This window comes from Macaca mulatta, chromosome 8 (assembly GCF_049350105.2).
Source record: "Macaca mulatta isolate MMU2019108-1 chromosome 8, T2T-MMU8v2.0, whole genome shotgun sequence".
Taxonomy (NCBI): domain Eukaryota; kingdom Metazoa; phylum Chordata; class Mammalia; order Primates; family Cercopithecidae; genus Macaca; species Macaca mulatta.
Genome location: NC_133413.1, coordinates 76686724 through 76707349, shown reverse-complemented (window position 1 = coordinate 76707349; position 20626 = coordinate 76686724).

The following is a 20626-nucleotide window of genomic DNA, read 5'->3' as shown; positions in this document are numbered from 1 at the left end:
GAATCAGAAACATATTGCTAATGTTTGTAGCTATGGGACCCACCTCATGTACACACAAAATCATAACATTTTCTTAAAACAAAGGTAGTACTATATACCCCAACAGAATTCATTTTTAAGGAGTGCTAATGACATTATTAAAAGAAAATGTCAGCCAAACTGCAATAAAGCATTTCTAGGCCAATAAAAGTAGTTTGAGTTGAATGCTCTAAAAGTATTGGCTTTGAAAGGTTAAAATAATAAGTGATCATAGATCCAAGAAATACAATGCTCAAGTCATTAGCAGAGGCATTTTATGCTGTATTGTAAGTAAAGTGTAAGGGATGTATTGGTTTAGATCCTATAAGGTGATCCCTTTAAGACCAGTGCCTGCCCTTTCTATGTGGCTCTTCTCTGAAGAACAGAAAGTTATATATAGGACCAAGAACCCACGCATTTTAGAAACTAAAAAAAAAAAAAAAGTTATATTTGACTTTGTGATACATTTGTGTGATTCCATTCAGACATAACTGTCTGATATTTTGGAAGTGCTTTTAACCAAACATGAGACACACTGTGAAGACCTACATTCCCAAAGATTGCAGCTAATATTGGTCTAGCTTTCCCAGTGAGTCCCTGTCTCAGAAAACTTTTCTACTTTCTCCACCCATGGTAGAAATCTGTCTCTTCTCCTTTTTCTTTACCCCCAAATAGTCACAATTGCAGAAACACATAATGCCATAAAGACCATGCCAAGTACAAGTGGTCTCTGCTGTGGTCTGAAAGTTCTACAAAATTCGTATGTTGAAACTTAATCTTCATTGTGGTGGTATTGAGAGGCGGGGCCTTTTGCAGAGTGACTAAATCACTCATTGTGTTAGTTCGTCCTCATGCTGCTCTGAAGAAATACCCAAGACTGGGTAATTTATAAAGAAAGAGGTTTAATTGATTCACGGTTCCGCATTGCTGGGGAGGCCTCAGGAAACTTACAGTTGTGGCAGAAGGCAAAGGAGAAGCAGGCACCTTCTTCCCAGTGTGGCAGAATGGAGCGAGTGTGAGCAGGGGAAATGCTGGATGCTTATAAAACCATTAGATCTCGTGAGACTCACTCATTATCACAAGAACAGCATGAGGGAAACCACCTCCATAATCCCATCACTTCCCACTGGATCCCTCCCACAACATGTGGGGATTATGAGGATTACAATTCAAGATGAAATTTGAGTGGGGACACAGCCAAACCATATCACTCATGAATGGATTAGTGCCTTATGAAAGGGCTGGAGGAAACCAGCTGAGGCACTGTTACTCTTTTGCTTTTCTGTCATGTGAGGACACAGCATTTGACTCTTCCAGAGGATGTGGCTATAAGGCACTACCTTGGAAGCAGAAAGCAGTCTTCACCAAGGCCGGTGCCTTGGTCTTACACTTCCCAGCCTCCAGCACTGTGAGAAACAAAATCCTGTTATATATAAATGACCCAGCCTATGGTCCTTCTCTATAGTAGCATAAATGAACCAAGACAGTCTCCAACCTCAATTATGCCCTCAGCACAGGGCAGTTCTCTCACTGTCCACTGCACAGTCATTGCAAACTCTCACCAATCTCTGGAAGCCTTTCATTTATGTCCCTCTCATTCTTAGCAGTGAGCCTCATTTCCTCTGCTAAAAACTCAGAAACCATTAACTATTCCCATTTTCAATTCCAAACCTACCCTACTCTAAATACATCCACATCTATGCCCACTCTTAACACCTTCCTGCAGCTCAGTGGAAAGGCATTCTCTTTCAGACCAAGGCTAATACCTCTCTATGTGACCTGAGCCCCCATTTAATACTGCTACTTTTAAGAATTTGCTCCTTCAATTATTCCCTTTAACTAATTTCTACCAGTGTCTCTCTCTCTCTCTCTCTCTTTTCTGGCTCTCCCATCTCAGCATAAAAACATTCTCAAGTCTTTTCTATTCATAAAAACACGAAACCTCCCTGAACCCCAAGCCCCTCTCCCCAACACAGCTACTTAAAGTTCTCTCTTTTCTTCCAAGCTAAGCTAATGGAAAAAATAATAATAATCTACTGCATTTCCTCTCAAGCCATAAGGCTGATGTCTGAAACAAGACAAGGAGAAGATAAAAGAACATAGGCTTGTTAATCATTTTATACTTAATCATTTCCCTTCATGGCGTCACTACCAAATTCTCCCAGGACTTCTTCAAGCTACAGCTAGAAGACAGACTACCCATGTCCTTGCCTCAAAGACTGTTTGCAGCATTTTAATGTGATCTTTCTCACTATAATGCTGTTGCCAGGATATTGGGGAATGTAGTATGTGTAGTTCAGGGTCAGGTGGACTCAGGATCCCTCCAGTTACCCTCCAGGTGTGTTTCTGGCTTACCTTGGTGTTGGAATCACAGGAAAGCAAGTGTTTGGAAGTGTCCTCTACTCATGAGATCTTGGTGTCATCTGTATGTTCCCTTGAAACCACTGACTTTTCATTTTTACTAAGCCACCTCTGATCACCTTCCCTTTTATTTTCAGATGAATTATCCTCTGAATTCCCCCTGTACTTAATACTCTTATAGCATTAAGAAACCTAAAGAAATCTACCTTGATCTTTTCTCTGAGCAGTTTAGGGTGAGTTCTACCCAGTTTATTTCCATAACTACTCCTTGATTCTAAGATTAAATTGGTTAGGAGATAACTAAGAGCTAATAACAGCTTTTTAGCAAAACAAAATAAGACTACCATATACATCAAGGCATTAATTGAACACATGTTCCAATTTAAGAGATGCTTAAATGTAGAAAAAGGGACTGCTGTTTGGAAAATATGGAATACAGTATTGGCCAGACACCAGAGCCAGGCCTGTACTCCCAGGGCTGTGGGTGGCCAAGGCCAGGAGTTGGAGATCAGCCCAGACAACAGAGAGAGACTGCATCTTTACAAAAATTTTAAAAAATTATCTGAGCCTGGTGGCATGCACCTGTAGTCCTAGCTAGTCGGGAGACTGAGGTAAGGGGGATCACTTGAGCCCAGGAGTTTGAGGTTACAATGAGCAATGATTGCCCCACTGCACTCCAGCCTGAGCAACAGAGCCAAACACTGCCTCAAAATAAAAAAAAGAAAAGAAAAGAAAAAAAAAAAAAAGAAATACAGTATTTATTTTTGTTGGCTACTTAGTATACAAAACACTCCCATGGGATAGAAAGGGTCACAGTAATACCTGCTGGAAGAACTACCCCACAGAGCAGGGAGACAAAAGTCACACACAACTCAACTGCAAATCAAGTGTGAAAACAGCGTTGTTAGGACTACTATTTTTGCAGTTACAGCCTGAATTCCAATCCTTGCCCAATTTTTTCATCTATAAAGAGGAAAGAATGATACCTTCCTTGCAGGAGTGCTGCAAAGAAGAAAGGAGACACCGACTGTAGACTTTAGCATGGTTGAAGCATAGTGGAAGTTCTCAATGACAAAGCAGTGTGATTTTTTTACTATTATTAGCTTTATTATAGAGAAAAAATAGATGCTCTATGGATTTAAAGAAGGAAGAGATCATCTTTTCTTGGGAAACACAAGAAATACTTCATTTAGCATGTGGTCTTTGAGAAGAGCCTCGAAGGATGAGTGATACTTCTTTAGGGCAAGGTGGAGAACCGCTTCTCCCAGCTCTCTGCAATCCTGACAGGCACCATGAGCCTGCCAGCATGACCACCTTGAGAGTCATGGGCAGAGATGACACTTTGTACATGTTAAAATTTATAATACTTATTTATAATTGTACCTGATGAACTTTTTAATTCAATAAATTCCTATTTATATCATTGCTTTGAAACAGGAAATACTTGTTGAGGGGCTATAATGTTCATAAAATAGTCGGAAAAGCAAATAAAGGATATTTTGAATAAGTGTTACTGTGAAATCATTTCAAAAGCATGTACTAGTTATTAATGATAGGCAGTGCGTTATGTGCCTCTGGCTTGGCATCCTGTCTCTGGAGTACATGTTGTAAAGGAAGAAAAGTGGGTAATTATATTTTACATGAACATCAAATTGAGTGTTCCTTCCTTGTAGTTTTGTATAGTAAAATGTGGCAAGATTGTCCCCAGTTAATGCCAGGAAAAAATAAAAAATAAATGTTATTTAAAAGCATGTCTCTTAGAAACACAAGTGAAACTTGCTCACGTGGTTTGCAGTCATTGAACGTAGATCAGCTCCTGTGAAAACAAACTCCATGGGTAAGTCTGAATTATTTTGTTATGTTGGTATTTTGTTGCATCATATGTTGCTTAAAGTGAAATTAAATATATAGTTTGTATCAGAGTGAAATAAATATCAATGTTATTATTGGTTAATCCATTATTGACAGACTCTAATAACTCTGTTATGATAAGGATTTTAATTCTATCTATATTTATCTTAACAGGTGCAAACTTACAGTTCAAAAAATGAACAAGTAACTTTTCAATCTTGTTCTATAAATATAAAAGTTAATTTTTGTCTCAGATGTCTGTTTTAACAATTATCTTCAAGGTATTTATAATAAAAACGCAGTTGAAAATGTGCCCTTAATACTTGTGTATTCTGCATAAAAATGATCTAACATAAGTCATTCTAGAACATAAGATTCTAACATTTATTAGGATTCTATATCTCTAGCTGATTCCCAAGCTATTTCTTGCTTTTTTTTTTTTTTTGGTGGTGGTTGTTGTTTTTTGTTTTTGTTTTTGTTTTGTTTTGTTTTGTTTTGAGATGAAGTCTTGCACTGTCCCCCCAGGCTGGAGTGCAGTGGTGTAATCTTGGCTCGCTGCAACCTCTGCCTCCCAGGTTCAAGCTATTCTTCTGCCTCAACCTCCCGAGTAGCTAGGAATACAGGCATGCACCACCACACCTGGCTAATTTTTTGTATTTTTAATAGAGATGGGGTTTCACTATGTTGGCCAGGTTGGTCTTGAACTCCTCAACTTGTGATCCACCCGCCTGGGCTTCCCAAAGTGCTGGGATTACAGACATGAGCCGCCATGACTGGCCCAGTATTTATTTATTATAGAATCTTGTCTGGGACTATATTATTGCCTGGGTTTTTTTTCCTTCAACTTTTAAGTTCAGGGGTACACGTGCAGGATGTGCAGATTTGTTACATAGGTAAACATGTGCCATGGTGGTTTGCTACACAGATCATCCCATCACCCAGGTATTAAGCCCAACATCCATTAGCTATTCTGCCTGATGCTTTCCCTCCCCCTCACCGCCCATCAACAGGCCCCAGTGTGTGGTGTTCGCTGCCGTGTGTCCATGTGTTCTCGTCATTCAGCTCCCACTTATAAATGAGAACGTGCATTGTTCGATTTTCTGTTCCTGTGTTACTTTGCTGAGGATAATGGCTTCCAACTCCATCCATGTGCCTGCAAAGGACATGATCTTGTTTCTCTTTATGGCTGCATAGTATTCCATGGTATATATGTACCACATTTTCTTTATCCAGAGTATCATTGATGGGCATCTAGGTTGATTCCATGTCTTTGCTATTGTGAATAGTGCCACAATGAACATACGTATGCATGTCTTTATAAAAGAATAACTTATGTTCCTTTGGGTAGATACCCAGTAATGGGATTGCTGGATCAAATGGTATTTCTGCCTCTAGGTCTCTGAGGAATTGCCACACTGTCATCCACAATGGTTGAACTATAATTTACATCCCCACCAACACTGTAAAAATATTCCTTTTTCTCTGCAACCATGCCAGCATCTATTGTTTCTTGAATTTTTAATAATCTCCATTGTGACTGTCATAAGATGGTATCTCATTGTGGGTTTGATCTGCACTTAATGATCAGAGACGTTGAGCTTTTTTTCCCACATTTTTTTTGGCCACATGTATGTCTTCTTTTGGGAAGTGACTGTTCATGTCCTTTGCCCACTTTTTAATGGGGTTGTTTTTTCTTGTAGATTTGTTTAAGTTTCTTGTAGATCCTAGATATTAGATCTTTGTCAGATGGAAAGATTGCAAAAATTTTCTCCCACTCTGTAGGTTGTCTGTTCACTCTGATAGTTTCTTTTGCTGTGCAGAAGCTCTTTGGTTTAATTAGATCCGATTTGTCCATTTTTTTTGCTTTTGATGTAATTGCTTTTGACATTTTCATCATAAAATCTTTGCCTGTGCCTATGTCCTGAATGGTATTGCCTAGATTTTCTTCTGTGTTTTTTGTTTGTTTGTTTTTTGTTTTTTGTTTTTTTTTTTGTAGTTTTTAAGTTTTTAATCCATCTTGAGTTCATTTTTTATATAGTGTAAGGAAGGCGTCCAGATTCCATTTTCTGCATATCATTGCCTGAGTTTTAGTAGTATCACTAGTTATTAAAGTTTTATATAAAACACTGCATAAAGAATACTTTATTGGATTCTAGTCATTTGGAAACATTTCTAGCATCTCTCAGGGGTGTGGTGTTTGGAATACTCTAATCTGATTTTGGATATAGAGTGCCTTCTTATCCAAAAAAGTCCTTCAACTTTCTTTCCTACCTACTTCCTCACTTTTAAATCCCAAATAGAACTATTCCTCCCTTCCTTGGGAAACTTTACCAGCGGAATTAATCAGCTTTGTTATGATAATGTTGTGTAACACAATTTCTGAGTTTAGCTGGGCGTGGTGGCACATGCTTGTAGTCCCAGCTACTTGGAAGACTGAGGTGGGAGGATTATTTGATCCCAGGTGGTCAAGGCTGCAGTGAGCTCTGATAGCACTGCTGCAATATAGCCTAGGCAACAGAGTGAGACCTTGTCTCAAAAAAAAAAAAAAAGAACTCAGTGGTTTGCAGTACCAAAACATTTACTTCTTGCCCACAGGTTGACTGGTCAGCTACAGCAGCCTTGCTCTGTGGTTTAGGTGAGGCTTAGGTCTGTCCCATGAGTCTCTCATTTTGGGACCTACATTGGAGAAACAGTGGCTACCTGGGGCAAGCTCTTCTTAATGGTAGAGCAGGAAGGAACACAAAAGACTGAGATGTCAAGGCAAAGGGTGCAGACACATTCAAAGCCTCTGCTCACATTCATTGCCCAGAACAACTCCATGATCAGCCCCAGCATCAGTGGAGAGATTATGATACTCCTAATATAGGTGAGGAAAGGAGACAGAGTGAATATTTGCTGAACAGCACCCCCACCAAACATATAAGGGTGGAACAGAGATAGGTTAACAAAAATCAACATCCTGTGCCAAAAGGGGAAGCAGTCAGTGTTCTGTGGCACTTGTGAAATCCCACTGGGCAAACATTCTGCTGGATGGGTCACTGGGCAGCAGAGCAGGCCTGAAAGCCTAAATACCCTACAAGCTCATGTTCCAGCCCAGGCCAACACCATGTACTACCCACAGGCTCCCCAGAAAGAGAAATGACCAAACACAGAAATGAATTAAACCGTCGTATCTGGGCCACAGATCATGAATCTGAAATCCTGCACCCACTTAAATCCTGTACCAAGAGACGCCTCTGTCTTCTGAGGTGTCAGGAAGTGAGTAAAGAAAAAAGAAAGCAAAGAAAGCAAAGTCAATGGAGCAGTAAAAAGAATCAATTAATCAATTGATCAATTCAGGAAACTTGAAATAATTTTCCTTTTCGGGATCAAGGAACTAGAAGACAAGAATTCCTGCCTGAGAAAGGAGTGGAAGACCTCATGAGATACCTTCTTCAGACTCGCTGGCAGCCTTCCTGGGATGTGGAAAACACTGTTCATTATTCCTTCCTTTTCATTTAGATGAAGAGTTGACTACTTGCACAGTCATACAGTTGATGGCATTGTCAGGAATAATCTGTAAATAATCTGTAACACTCATGTTTACTCATAAACAGATCCCTCTTTCCTGGACCAAATTGCGGTTTCCTTTGGAAACTATTTTAATCAAGGCTTTTTTGTTTCAAAGTAACATCACCTCACATCAAACTAACTCAAGCCAGTCAAGTGGCTGGGGTAAGGATTCTGGGGAATCTCATAAAACTCGAGGTCAAGAGAGTGGCCTTGTGAGTGACTGGTATGAGCAATTGGCTGCACAGTAAAAACTGAGGCCAAATCTGAGCAGGATGTGTTGGAATTGATGTTTTCATGTAATTAGCAATGCCACTCGCTCAGGGAACCCAATGTTGGACTTGTCAAATGCCAGCTGTGTCTGTCATCCCTTTCACACTGAAGCTGAGCACCCCCACCATGTTCTCCACACAGAACCATCATGGAACTGTCCCCAACACATGGCAGCCACTGGTGGAACCAGATGTGGGCATAGTGCCCAAAGGCAGCTTATGCACTGCTGGCCAGAAACCCATGAGGTGGGCCTGTGCAAAGATCTCACCCAATGGTAATCACAGTAGTTAACCAAGTCAATTAGTTTTGGTTACTTTGGACTGGGAAATATGGAAGATGAATTTTGGGGAGTACCCAATTCAGTCCATAACAATGCCCTCTCCCTTTAAAAAAGTGTCTTGTATGAGTCTATGTGATTTCGATAGTCTAGCAGACTCTATTAGGACTCTGTTGTAAGCAACAGAAAAACCAAACAGCTTAAGGAAAAAGGGCATTCACTGACTTGAGTAACTGAAAAGAGTCCAAGAGTGTCACTATCTTTAGGCATGTCTAGATCGAGAACACAAATGCTGGCATTGTATCTGTTGGGGTTCTGGCAGGAAATAGATGGCTCTGTCCAATTGGGTTTTAAAAAGAAGACTGCTTACAAAGATGAGGGCAGGGCTTAGGAAATTTAAGGGATATTGAAGGACCAGATTAAGTAATAGTGGGACACTGTCGTAGCTAACCCTGAAGGAGCAAAGCAAGGGTGGCTGCTGGAACCTGAAGACCAAGAGCTGTGTGGAGACAGTCCCCTGACACAGCTGAAGCCTTCAGTAGTGAGACACAGCCAGCCCCAGGGGACCCCACAGAGAGGGAAATAAATAACCCAATTTTTCTGTCAGCACGCCTATTTGGAAGTCAAAGAAGAAGAGTTTATGTAGTCAGCTGAGAGAGAGGAGGAGAGGGTAGACCTGGGGCAAATGGAAGATATGGAGCACCATCACAAAGTCAGACTTGCTCTCCACCCTCTTCCTAATCAGGGTCTTACTAAACAGCCTCACAGTTTGCAAGATACAGGAGGAGAGCTTCTCTTGTCAAAGGTTTTTGAGCAACATCCCCTGCCATTGGATTTAGTCCTAATGACCTGGCTTATATAACCAAATCCATCTCTATTTCAATCTGTATTTATGCCCATCTCTAAATCAATCACTGAGGCCAAAATAGGACTGAGCAGGTCATGATGACCTGAAGACCCCTGGAGCTCGGAGGGTGAGTTCAGTCGTATTGAGCACAGCGTGTGGAATAGAGTGGCTGCCCAAAGGAAAATTCAGGCATTGTTAACAGAAGAAGGGGGAGTTCATAGAGGCTGATCAGGCAAAAACAGCATGTGTACATTACATTATCCATACTACTCATAGTACAATCCTTGGTAAATAAGTAATGACTGGTTGCATGGATTGGATGCAGTGTTTTGAGAACTATCCATTGCACATAGCTGGTGCTCAATACATGTTTTCAGAAATGTGTTGGAATATAAATGTTAATAATCATCAAATTAGAATTCTACGGACAGAATTATTTTGCAATTGGCTAGGAGACTTCTGAATCCAGAGGATATTTTTTCCACTTCCAGTCTTTAGAGTGATCCTTATGAATGTTGACTTATGATTATTAGCTGCTTGTTTGTAGAAATCTATATTTACATCCCAAACACTGTCTCTTTCAGTGTTCTGAATTATTTTATAAACTCTATTTATTTGCTTTCATTAGACCACAGTCTTGAGAATTTCTGGCTTGTTTACACACATCACCAAGTTTTTTTTTTTAAGACTCATTTAGCAAAATATCATCATGAAAGAGGCAACAAACTGAAGTAAGATTAGTGAACAATTTAAAGTTAATAAGCCTTCTTTGCTTTTGTCCATGAAGGATGACTATCAATGTTGCTAAGAGCTGTTTATTAAACTGATAAAAATAAATATTGTCTTTAAAAAGTCAGGCTGCCTTCATCTGATCACAAAGGTGAGCTTGTAAAATTAATCCTTCTGGTGTTTGCTTGTCATTCAAGCATAACTTTTCTTCTACCTACACCCACTGTTTTGTTGTTGTTGTTGTTGTTCAGCTCCAGCAAGTTTTTGGCTGTGGTTCTATCAATGGCTCTTTGAATAGGAAGTCCTGATGGTAGGATGTAAGCAATATATTTTTTAAGTGGGAGGAGAGAGTTAGATTGGGCTGACATTAAAAATCAAAGAATCTTCAAAGTGTAAGACTCACCATTATTAGGGTTTTAATGCCATTGAAAGTTTCAGTTAGGGAAACTTTTCCCTTTGTGTCTCCTGTAGTCTGGAGAGTGATTATACTTTCATTTATTTATTCCTTAAATATTTATTGAAGGCCTGCTTTGTGGAAGGCAAGATATATGCAGTAGACAAGAGAAACGTGGATTAGGACCCACCCACTTTAATGAAACTTATTCTACTACGGGGGTCCCCAAATGCACAAATGATGGGACTGTCAGGGCATCTGTAGATACGTGTGTATAAATGTGTGTGATGTAGTGAAGTTACTGTACATGCTCATCTTTGCACAGAGCAATGGTGGTTAATGAGGATGTCAGGGAGAATAGGAGAGAGAGCCTGAAATCTTGTGGCATTTGCTTCTTGATTCTTTGCCAGCAAAGGCAAGCAGTAATGTAAAGAGCTCCCAAAATCATACCCATTGGATTTTGATATGTGTGATGCACAGGAAAAGTGGAAGATTTAACTTCCTTCTTACCTCTTACATACACATCTCACCTATCTAAATTCCTGTCTCTTCTGCTAAGCTTTTCTGATTATTTCAGCCCAGAATGATCTCACTGCCTCCTTACTCTCAACTCTTATAGTGCTTAGACTTGATTACCTACTCCCTCACAGTAGGATCTGATTTTTGGAGGTCTCCCTGTGCTCCTTAAGGGCAGGGACCAGATTTAATGCTTTTTAAATATATTGTATGGCCCATCATCTGGGGCAGAGTGGGAGCTCTAGAACTACTGACTAAATTGACATGAATGCTTTGCCCAAGTTAATATTAAACTCAGTTTGCATTTTCTTGGGCCATAAACCACCCAGTAATTAGAGGGCCATTTATGAAGGAGGAGCTCTGAATGTACCAGTAACGGAACAAATCTTGTCTGGTGGCTGGAGGAAGTAGACATGGCCTAATAAAAATCTGATCAATTAGGTCAAAACTGACCCAGACAACATCAGAGCTGGAAGTTTATACAAAAATCATTTGGTACACAATCCCCTCACTTTACAGGAAGGAAGCCAGGGCCCATCGAGTTTGTAGCCCGCTCAAGGTCACACTGAGTTTGTGGTAGGTCCCATTGAATTGGTGATAGAACTGATAACTATAGCTATTGACCAAGTCTGTGCTGGGTAAAGCATCAGGCTTGAGAACCGACTAGATGTAGGCTTAACCTGGTGTTTGCCAAGTCCTCACAGTAATAACGACCATGTTTCAAACCTGTTTGAATGTTCCTGGCACCATGTCAAATGCTTCCCATCTGGTAATAACATGACTTCCATTAATCTTCACCACACGTGAGGGAGACACTGTATCAGAGTTCCACCTGAGAAACCAAACCAGCAAGGGATATTCAGAATTTTTATGTGTAGGTTTATGTCATTGTGGGGTTGGTTGGGGAAGTCCAAAATCCAGAGGGCAGGCCATTGAGAAAGGCAGGCTGGAATTTGAGGCACTCAGGGAAGCTGGTCCACAGATGGACTTTCTTCTTCAGGGAAGCCTTAACCTGCTTTCAAATCCTTTCAATTGATTGAATCAGGCCCACCCAGATTATCTAGAATAACCTTCCTTACTTAAGGGCAATTGATTATGGACTTTAACGACATCTACAAAACACGTTCTCTGAATGAGGACAGCGATGCCTGGAATAGCATCTGTGATTGAATAAACCGACCATCCTGGATACTACTTTTCACTGGTTTCCCAAGTCACAGGGCTGGTTAGTGGCAGAGCCAGATCCCAGGCCTGCTCTGCCTGTCTCCATGGTCCATGTCTGAGATGCACAAGATGGTCTGTGCATGTAAACTTGGGCAAGTTCTTACACTACTCTGAGCCCCAGATTCTTTCCCCTATGAAATGTAGGAACTCATATTTATGGCACAGTGTTATGTTAATCAAATGGGGAAAAGTGATTTGTTAGCACTTAGTAGGGGCTCAACAAATGTTAGATATTTCCTTCCCCTTTGCACTACATCAATGGCCCCCAACTTTTTGGTATCAGCAGCCAGTTTCGTGGAAGACAATTTTTCCATGGACCAGGAGTGGGGGGTGGTTTTGGGATGATTCAAGCACATTGCATTTATTGTGCACTTTATGTCTATTATTATTACATTGTAATATATGATTAGGTAATTATACAACTCCCAATAATGTAGAATCAGTGGGAGCCCTGACTTGTTTTCTTCCAACTAGACGGTTCTATTTGGGAGTGATGGGAGGCAGTGACACCCGAAGTGTTACTGAAGATTACTTCATAATCTCATTTTGGTTGCTGTCACTGCAGAAAGCCCTGCTTCATAAAGACAGGATGTTGGAAATGGCAGCAAGCTTTTTGATGCACTTGTAGCAATCTCAGGATATTCTGCCTTGACTTTAATCCAAAAGGTATGGTGATTTGAAGTTATCTCAAACATACTTTTAAGGTCACTGTCATTTGTGATCTCAACCACTTGACCCACCTGGCTTATTCAGAAATGGTTCACAGACCCATTCCTTCCCAGTTTGGGGGTCTTTTGTGGTTGGAAGTAATGCTTAAACTCTTTTGAAAGCTAAGATAGGTGATTATGTGCCAGGCCCTGGCTTGGTCTCTTTCAAAATCTTTGCTAATGCTTGAAACATGTCAGAAATTCCAATGTTCACTCGTTACTCACATAATTCCATTTTGGCTTTGAAGGTAGTCACTTTATTTGCCTACTTGAACACAGTTGTCATTCTCCCCTGAAGTGACAGATTGAGTCTGTTGAGCAGGTTGAATATGTTGCACAAGTAAGCAAATTTTGTGACCCATTCTGTGTCGCTGAAATGTGCTGCCAGTGGCGACTGTTTTTCTAAAAGAAATCCCTGGTGCAGCTCTAGTAACTCAAAAACTCTGGCCAGTGATCTAGCTTTAGAAAGCTATCTCACTTCTGTGTATAAAGAAGACATGTGTGTTCTGTGTCCATCTCCTCACAGAGCTGAGCAAACAGATGTGAGTTAAGGGCATATACTTTAATGTAGTTGATAATTTTAATCACATTCTGCAAAACGTTGTTAAGTTCAGATGGCATTTTTCGGCTAATCAGCATTTCTCTCTAGATGACACACTCCATAGACTCACATTCAGAAGCTACCTCTTTGATCCAAGCAGTGAAACCCGAAAGCCATCCAGTCATGGTAGCAACTCTGTCCGTGCACATATTGACACAAAATGAACTATTCAGTTTTTCTGATATGTGATCATTCAAAGGCTTGAATAGTTCTGTAGCTGTGGTGTTGGTTGGCAAGAAAAGTGCACATAACACGTTCTCATGCCCATCCTCCTGAAAAATATATCGCACAAAACAAGCATTGTTGCCTTATTATCAGCATAGGTAGACTCGTCAACTTGGATTGTGAACCACAGTTACTCATTAATCCTCTCTAACAATTGTGCTTCAATATCCTCTGTTATTTCATCAATTTGCCTAGTTATGGTGCTAGCCAAAAGAGGAATACGTGCCACCTTTTGAACCACAGCCTCTTCTAAAAGTTCACGACAAATGTCCTTAACTCCTTAGCAGCAGGCAGGATCAACTCTTCACGAATAGAAGTGGGATTCTTAGGTTTAGAAATGTGGTTAGCCACTAAGAATGATGGTCTCAGTGCAGACACATTTGATGAAGTGTTGGCCTTCAATAATTGCTTCTATTCTTCGTGTTCACATTGTTTTTCTTTTGAAAAACTCCAAAGGCAGGGTGCAGGTCTACACATGGCAAAGCAGTTTTGAAGGCTTCATGGCTTCATTGGATATCTGGTCACCACATACTATATAAGCGGGCTTGGAGAATGTGAATCACCTGTTGCAATGAACTTGTAATTTAAGTAGGACTTAGCATTTACTTTTAAATTAAGCTTTCTTTTTGTTGCAGTCTTGGAGTCTCCTTCTTTCTCATCATTGGGTCTTTCCCCTTTTCGAAGAGGCTCTCCAGTGGCATTTGTTTTTTTTTCTGATTTTGGCTAGTTTGTGGACTTACCAAAACTGTGACTGAGACAAGTGCTCAGTGCAGGAAAGAGGCACAGACGAAAGTGGCAAATAAAATAATAGACCACATGCAGACTAAAATAAGTGTCAGATTCATACTTAAAGCCTGCCACCAGATGCAGTTTAATTGTCACTTACCACCCACTGATAGGGTTTTGATATGAGTCTGCAAGCAATTGATTTATTATGGTCTCTGTTCAGTCAAACCTCTCTGTTAATGTTAGTCTGAATTAGCAGCCACTCCACAGTGCTAGCATCACTGCTTCAGCTCCACCTCAGATCATCAGGCATTAGCTTCTCATAAGGAGCACCCAACCAAGATCTGATGGCATTGCATGCGCAGTTCACAATAGGGTTTTCGCTCCTGTGAGAATCTAATGCCACTGCTGATCTGACCGGAGGTGGAGCTCAGGTAGTAATGCAAGTGATGGTGAATGGCTGTAAATACAGATGAAGCTTTGCTTGCTCACCTCCTGCTGTGCAGCCCAGTTCCTAACAGGCCTGCACTACATCACCCACTCACACTCACATGGGAGCTGTGCTACCAGTTCAAATCAAAATCAATTCCACAAGAGAAACTCTTGCTCAGATGTGGGTTTCTTTCTGAAACCTTACACAAACATCAATTTCAAGGAGTAGCATATCCATGACCGTCTCCACATATCCTTGGACATTATTTCCAATATTCTCCATATCCTTTTCCTGCTTTGACACCTACCTGCAAGAGGACTGATTTACTTTCTCTACCAGGCAAAGAGGACAAACTGATTCATTCAGGCTCTTGTTCTCTTACTCTTGCTCTGCCTTATCTGAATTCAGATCTCTTTTCTAAGAAAAAGGTATTTCTGCTTTCATGCAATTGTTGTAATAAATGATCTTATGTGCTAGACACTTCATGAGCATGTTCCCAAAATTTACTGTCCTATTATTTCCTTTGAAGGTTGTCTGCAAAGTCAAGATTGGATATGTTGGAAATTCTTTTGTCTCCCTTGACTTGGGTAGAGCAGGAAGGAAGTTAATTACTTCTGTTGTGTTCTCAAGATAAGGGCAGTCACAATCCCAGGTCCAATAACCAAGTAGCACCACCTGATATTTTGTTGTTTACCTTCCCAAACTTGAAGTCAACAATTATATATTTTATTTTTATTTATTTATTTAGAGATGGGGGTCTTACCCTGTCATCCAGATTGGAGTGCAGGGGCACAATCATGGTTCGCTGTAACCACAAACTCCTGGTCTCAAGTGAGCCTCCCACCTGAGTAGTTACGACTACAGGCACATGCCATTACACCCAGCTAATTTTTTTATTTTTATTTTTCATAGAGATAGGGTCTCACTGTGTTGCCCAGGTTGGTTTTGAACTCCTGCGCTCAAGCAGTCCTCCTGCCTTGGTCTCCTAAAGTGCTGGGATTACAGGCATGAGTCACTGTACTCAGCTTGAAATCAACAATTTTAGAAGACCTTCATATCCTTGATATTAATTTAATCAAATGGAAATATTTCTTCTCACTGGAAAGTCACAGTTGCATATTTTTGTACCACCAACCTGCACTGCCTAGTGGGGAAGCAGATACTTACTAAACACCTCATCTACCTCCACCTGCCATCCCTGAGCACATCTCACATGAATATCACTGCACCTCATTCAGGTGCAGCAGGGGAAAAACGTATTATGAGTTTCAAACATACTTGGTGTCACAAACATGTGGTCCCACACATGTGAGCCCTCTGTGCCATTTATTTTGTCCCCCTCTCCCACTCTCTACTGTCATTATTCCAAACCTCTATGTTCCCTGAGCCTGTCCTTGCCTCCTAATTTTGCTCTCAGCAGATGATCTTGCTAGCTCCCTTGCAGAGAACTTGGAGGTTGGAGGCTAACAGACAAACTCCCTCAACTTGCTGACTGATCACCTCCTGCTTTCTCACAAAACCTTTCTATGTACACCTTTTCCTTAGTCCCTTCCCTCCATCCTCAGAAGAACAGATATTCATTAGTTTCCTCCTTCTCTCATTCAAGGTCAATGCCTCCATCTGTGCCATTTCCATTCTGGACTTTCAGACTCTTCATCACAAGATCCTACTTAACAGTCTTTAAAAAATGTGTACGTTACCGGGCGCAGTGGCTCACGCCTGTAATCCCAACACTTTGGGAAGCCAAGGCAGGTGAATCACCTGAGGTCAGGGGTTTCAGACCAGCCTGGCCAACAGGCAAAACCCCATTTCTACTAAAAATTAGTACATTGCCTGGTCAACATGGCAAAACTCCGTTTCTACAAGAAATTAGCCGGGTGTGGTGGCATGTGCCTGTAATCCCAGCTACTAGGGAGGCTGAGGCAGGAGAATTGCTTGAACCCGGGAGGTGGAGGTTGCAGTGAGTGGAGATCATGCCACTGCACTCCAGGCTGGGCAACAGAGCAAGACTCCATCTCATTAAAAAAAAAAAAAAAAAAAAGTGTATGTCTTGCCAATTATGAATGGAGAGAGAAGGAAGAAAGGAAGAGAAAGAAGGAAGGAGACACAGAGAGACGGAGGGAGAGAGGGAAGAAGGGAGGGAGGGGATAAACTCCTCTAGCTATTGTCCTGTGCCACTCCTCAGACAGGCTGCTCAGGAGACTTGTCCTCATGTCTGGAGTTTGTCATCTTTCACTCTCAATGAACAATCAACGTTTTGCTCCCACCATTCCACTAAAGATGCTTTTGTTAAGGTCACCAGTAACTTCTCAATTGCCAAACCCAATGGATACTTTGCATTCCTTATCAAACTTGACCATTATGAAACATTCGATACTGTCTCCTTAAAAAATGCTTCCTAATTTCCAGAACACCACACACTCATGGTTCTCGTCCACATCCCTGACAGTTTCTCTTCAGAATCTTCCATTGACTCTTTTTTTCCACTTGCTCCCTAAGCGTCTGTCCTGACTCTTGTTTTCTTCTCACTCTATACCTTCTTCCAATGATGTCCAGGCCTCATTAGCACTTTAGTCACTCATTTCCTCTGTGCTACAGACCACTAGAATTTGTACAAGCTGCTTCGGCTATTCTCTGCAGCTCAGGGAATGTCTCTGGGCAATACCTTTCACCCACTGATCAGAACCTTCTTTCATTTGGTTGCCATCCACTTCCTGGTACAAGGGTCCTTGCTCTCTGCTAAACCTCTTTGCATGCATGACTTATTTAGAAGATCAGCCTGGTTTTTGAGTCCACTGTGACAGGAACAAAAACATTAATGCGAGAGCCCTTCCAACCTTTCCCCAACTCCTGGCCTCTAGAAGAATCCTGACTTTGCTGGCTTCATTTCTTCTCCTTTCTCACTCTTCAGAAAGCCTCTTCTTACCTCACCAGACTGGAAATCTTCTTTTCAAACATTTCCAAAGATTTCTTCTTTGAAATCTTTGCAGATTGCAAGATATAGAATAAGGAGAAAGTGGGAAGGAGGTAGAGACAGGAGATGTAGGGGCTAGGACTAGAAGAAGGCTTTGCAGAATGTGTAGGAGTGTTGGAGGAGCAGTTTGTGATGAGAGAAAAGTAAACGGGAAAGAGATGGGGTTTTAAGGGTTTCTATGGTCTATGTATTCACTCAAAATGTTAAAGAAACCCAAGCAAAAAATAATAATAATAATAACTATTTTAACAGTGCTTACTGGGTTTGGGCAGGTTTTCTTTGATGGCAGTTCTGCTCTAAAAATGGATAAGGAAGGAGGTTCCAAGATGGCCAAATAGGAACACCTCCAGTCTACAGCTCCCAGTGTGAGCGACACAGAAGATGGGAGATTTCTGCATTTCCAACTGAGGTACCAGGTTCATCTCACTGGGGCTTGTCGAACAGTGGGTACAGGACAGTGGGTGCAGCATATGGACCGTGAGCCGAAGCAGGGCAAGATATCAGGTCACCTGGGAAGCACAAGGGGTCAGGGAATTCCTTTTCCTAGCTGTGACAAGGGAAGCCATGACAGATGGCATCCTAGAAAATCGGGTCACTCCCACCCTAATACTGTGCTTTTCCAATGGTCTTAACAAATGGCACACCAGGAGATTATATCCTGTGCCTGGCTCGGAGGGTCCCATGCCCATGGAGCCTTGTTCACTGCTAGCACTGCAGTCTGAGATCGAACTGCAAGGTGGCAGTGAGACTGGGGGAGGGGCATCCGCCATTGCTGAGGCTTGAGTAGGTAAACAAAGTGGCCTGGAAACTCGAACTGGGTGGAGCCCACCGCAGCTCAGGGAGGCTTGCCTGCCTCTGTAGACTCCACCTCTGGGGGCAGGACATAGCTGAACAAAAGGCAGCAGAAATTTCTGTAGACTTAAATGTCCCTGTCTGACAGCTTTGGAGACAGTAGTGGTTCTCCAAGCATGGAGTCTGAAATCTGAGAACGGGCAGACTGCCTCCTCAAGTGGATCCCTGACTCCCGAGTAGCCTAACTGGGATGCACTTCCCAGTAGGGGCCAACTGACACCTCATATGGTCAAGTACCCCTCTGAGATGAAGCTTCCAGAGGAATGATCAGGCAGCAACATTTGCCGTTCTGCTATATTTGCGATTCTGCAACCTCCACTGGTGATACCCAGGCAAACAGGGTCTAGAGCAGACCTCCAGCAAACTCCAACAGACCTGCAGCTGAAGGTCCTGACTGTTAGAAGGAAAACTAACAAACAGAAAGACATCCACACCAAAACCCCATCTGTACACCACCATCATCAAAAACCAAAGGCAGATAAAACCACCAAGATGGGGAGAAACCAGAGCAGAAAAGATGAAAATTCTAAAACTCAGAGCACCTCTTCTCCTCCAAAGGAATGCAGCTCCTCACCAGCAATGGAACAAAGCTGGACAGAGAATGACTTTGATGAGTTGAGAGAAGAAGGCTCCAGGAGATTGGTAATAACAAACTTCTCCGAGCTAAAGGAGGATGTCCAAACCCATTGCAAAGAAGCTAAAACCCTTAAAAAAAAGATTGGATGAATGGCTAACTAGAATAAACAGCACAGAGAAGGCCTTAAATGACCTGATGGAACTGAAAACCATGGCACGAGAACTACGTGGCACGTGCACAAGCTTCAGTAGCCAATTCAATCAACTAGAAGAAAGGGTATCAGTGATTGAAGATCAAATGAATGAAATGAAGTGAGAAGAGACGTTTAGAGAAAAAAGAGTAAAAAGAAATGAACAAAGCCTCCAAGTAATATGGGACTATGTGAAAAGACCAAATCGACGTCTGATTGGTGTACCTGAAAGTGACAGGGATAATGGAACCAAGTTGGAAAACATTCTTCAGAATATTATCCAGGAAAACTTCCCCAATCTAGCAAGGCAGCCCAACATTCAAATTCAGGAAATACAGAGAATGCCACAAAGATACTCCTCGAGAAAAGCAACTCCAAGACACATAATTGTCAGATTCACCGAAGTTGAAATGAGGGAAAAAATGTTAAGGGCAGCCAGAGAGAAAGATCGGGTTACCCACAAAGGGAAGCCCATCAGACTAACAGCAGATCTCTCGGCAGAAATTCTACAAGCCACAAGAGAGTGGGGGCCAATATTCAACATTCTTAAAGAAAAGAATTTTCAACCCAGAATTTCATATCCAGCCAAACTAAGCTTCATAAGTGAAGGAGAAATAAAATCCTTTACAGACAAGCAAATGCTGAGAGATTTTGTCACCACTAGGCCTGCCTTGCAAGAACTCCAGAAGGAAGCACTAAACATGGAAAGGAACAACCGGTACCAGTCACTGCAAAAACATGCCAAATTGTAAAGACCATCGATGCTAGGAAGAAATCGCATCAACGAATGAGCAAAATAGCCAGCTAACATCATAATGACAGGATCAAATTCCCACATAACAATATTAACCTTAAATGTAAATGGGCTCAAAGATCCAATTAAAAGACACTGGCAAATTGCATAAAGAGTGAACACCTGTCAGTGTGCTGTATTCAGGAGACCCATCTCACATGCAGAGACACACATAGGCTCAAAATAAAGGGATGGAGGAAGATCTACCAAACAAATGGAAAGCAAAGAAAAGCAGGGGTTGCAATCCTAGTCTCTTTGATAAAACAGATTTTAAACCAACAAAGATCATCAGAAGAGACAAAGAAGGCCATTACATAATGGTAAAGGGATCAATTCAACAAGAAAGCTAACTATCCTAAATATATATGCACCCAATACAGGAGCACACAGATTCATAAAGCAAGTCCTTAGAGACCTACAAAGAGACTTAGACTTCCATACAATAATAATGGGAGACTTTGACACCCCACTGTCAACATTAGGCAGATCCATGAGACAGAAAGTTAACA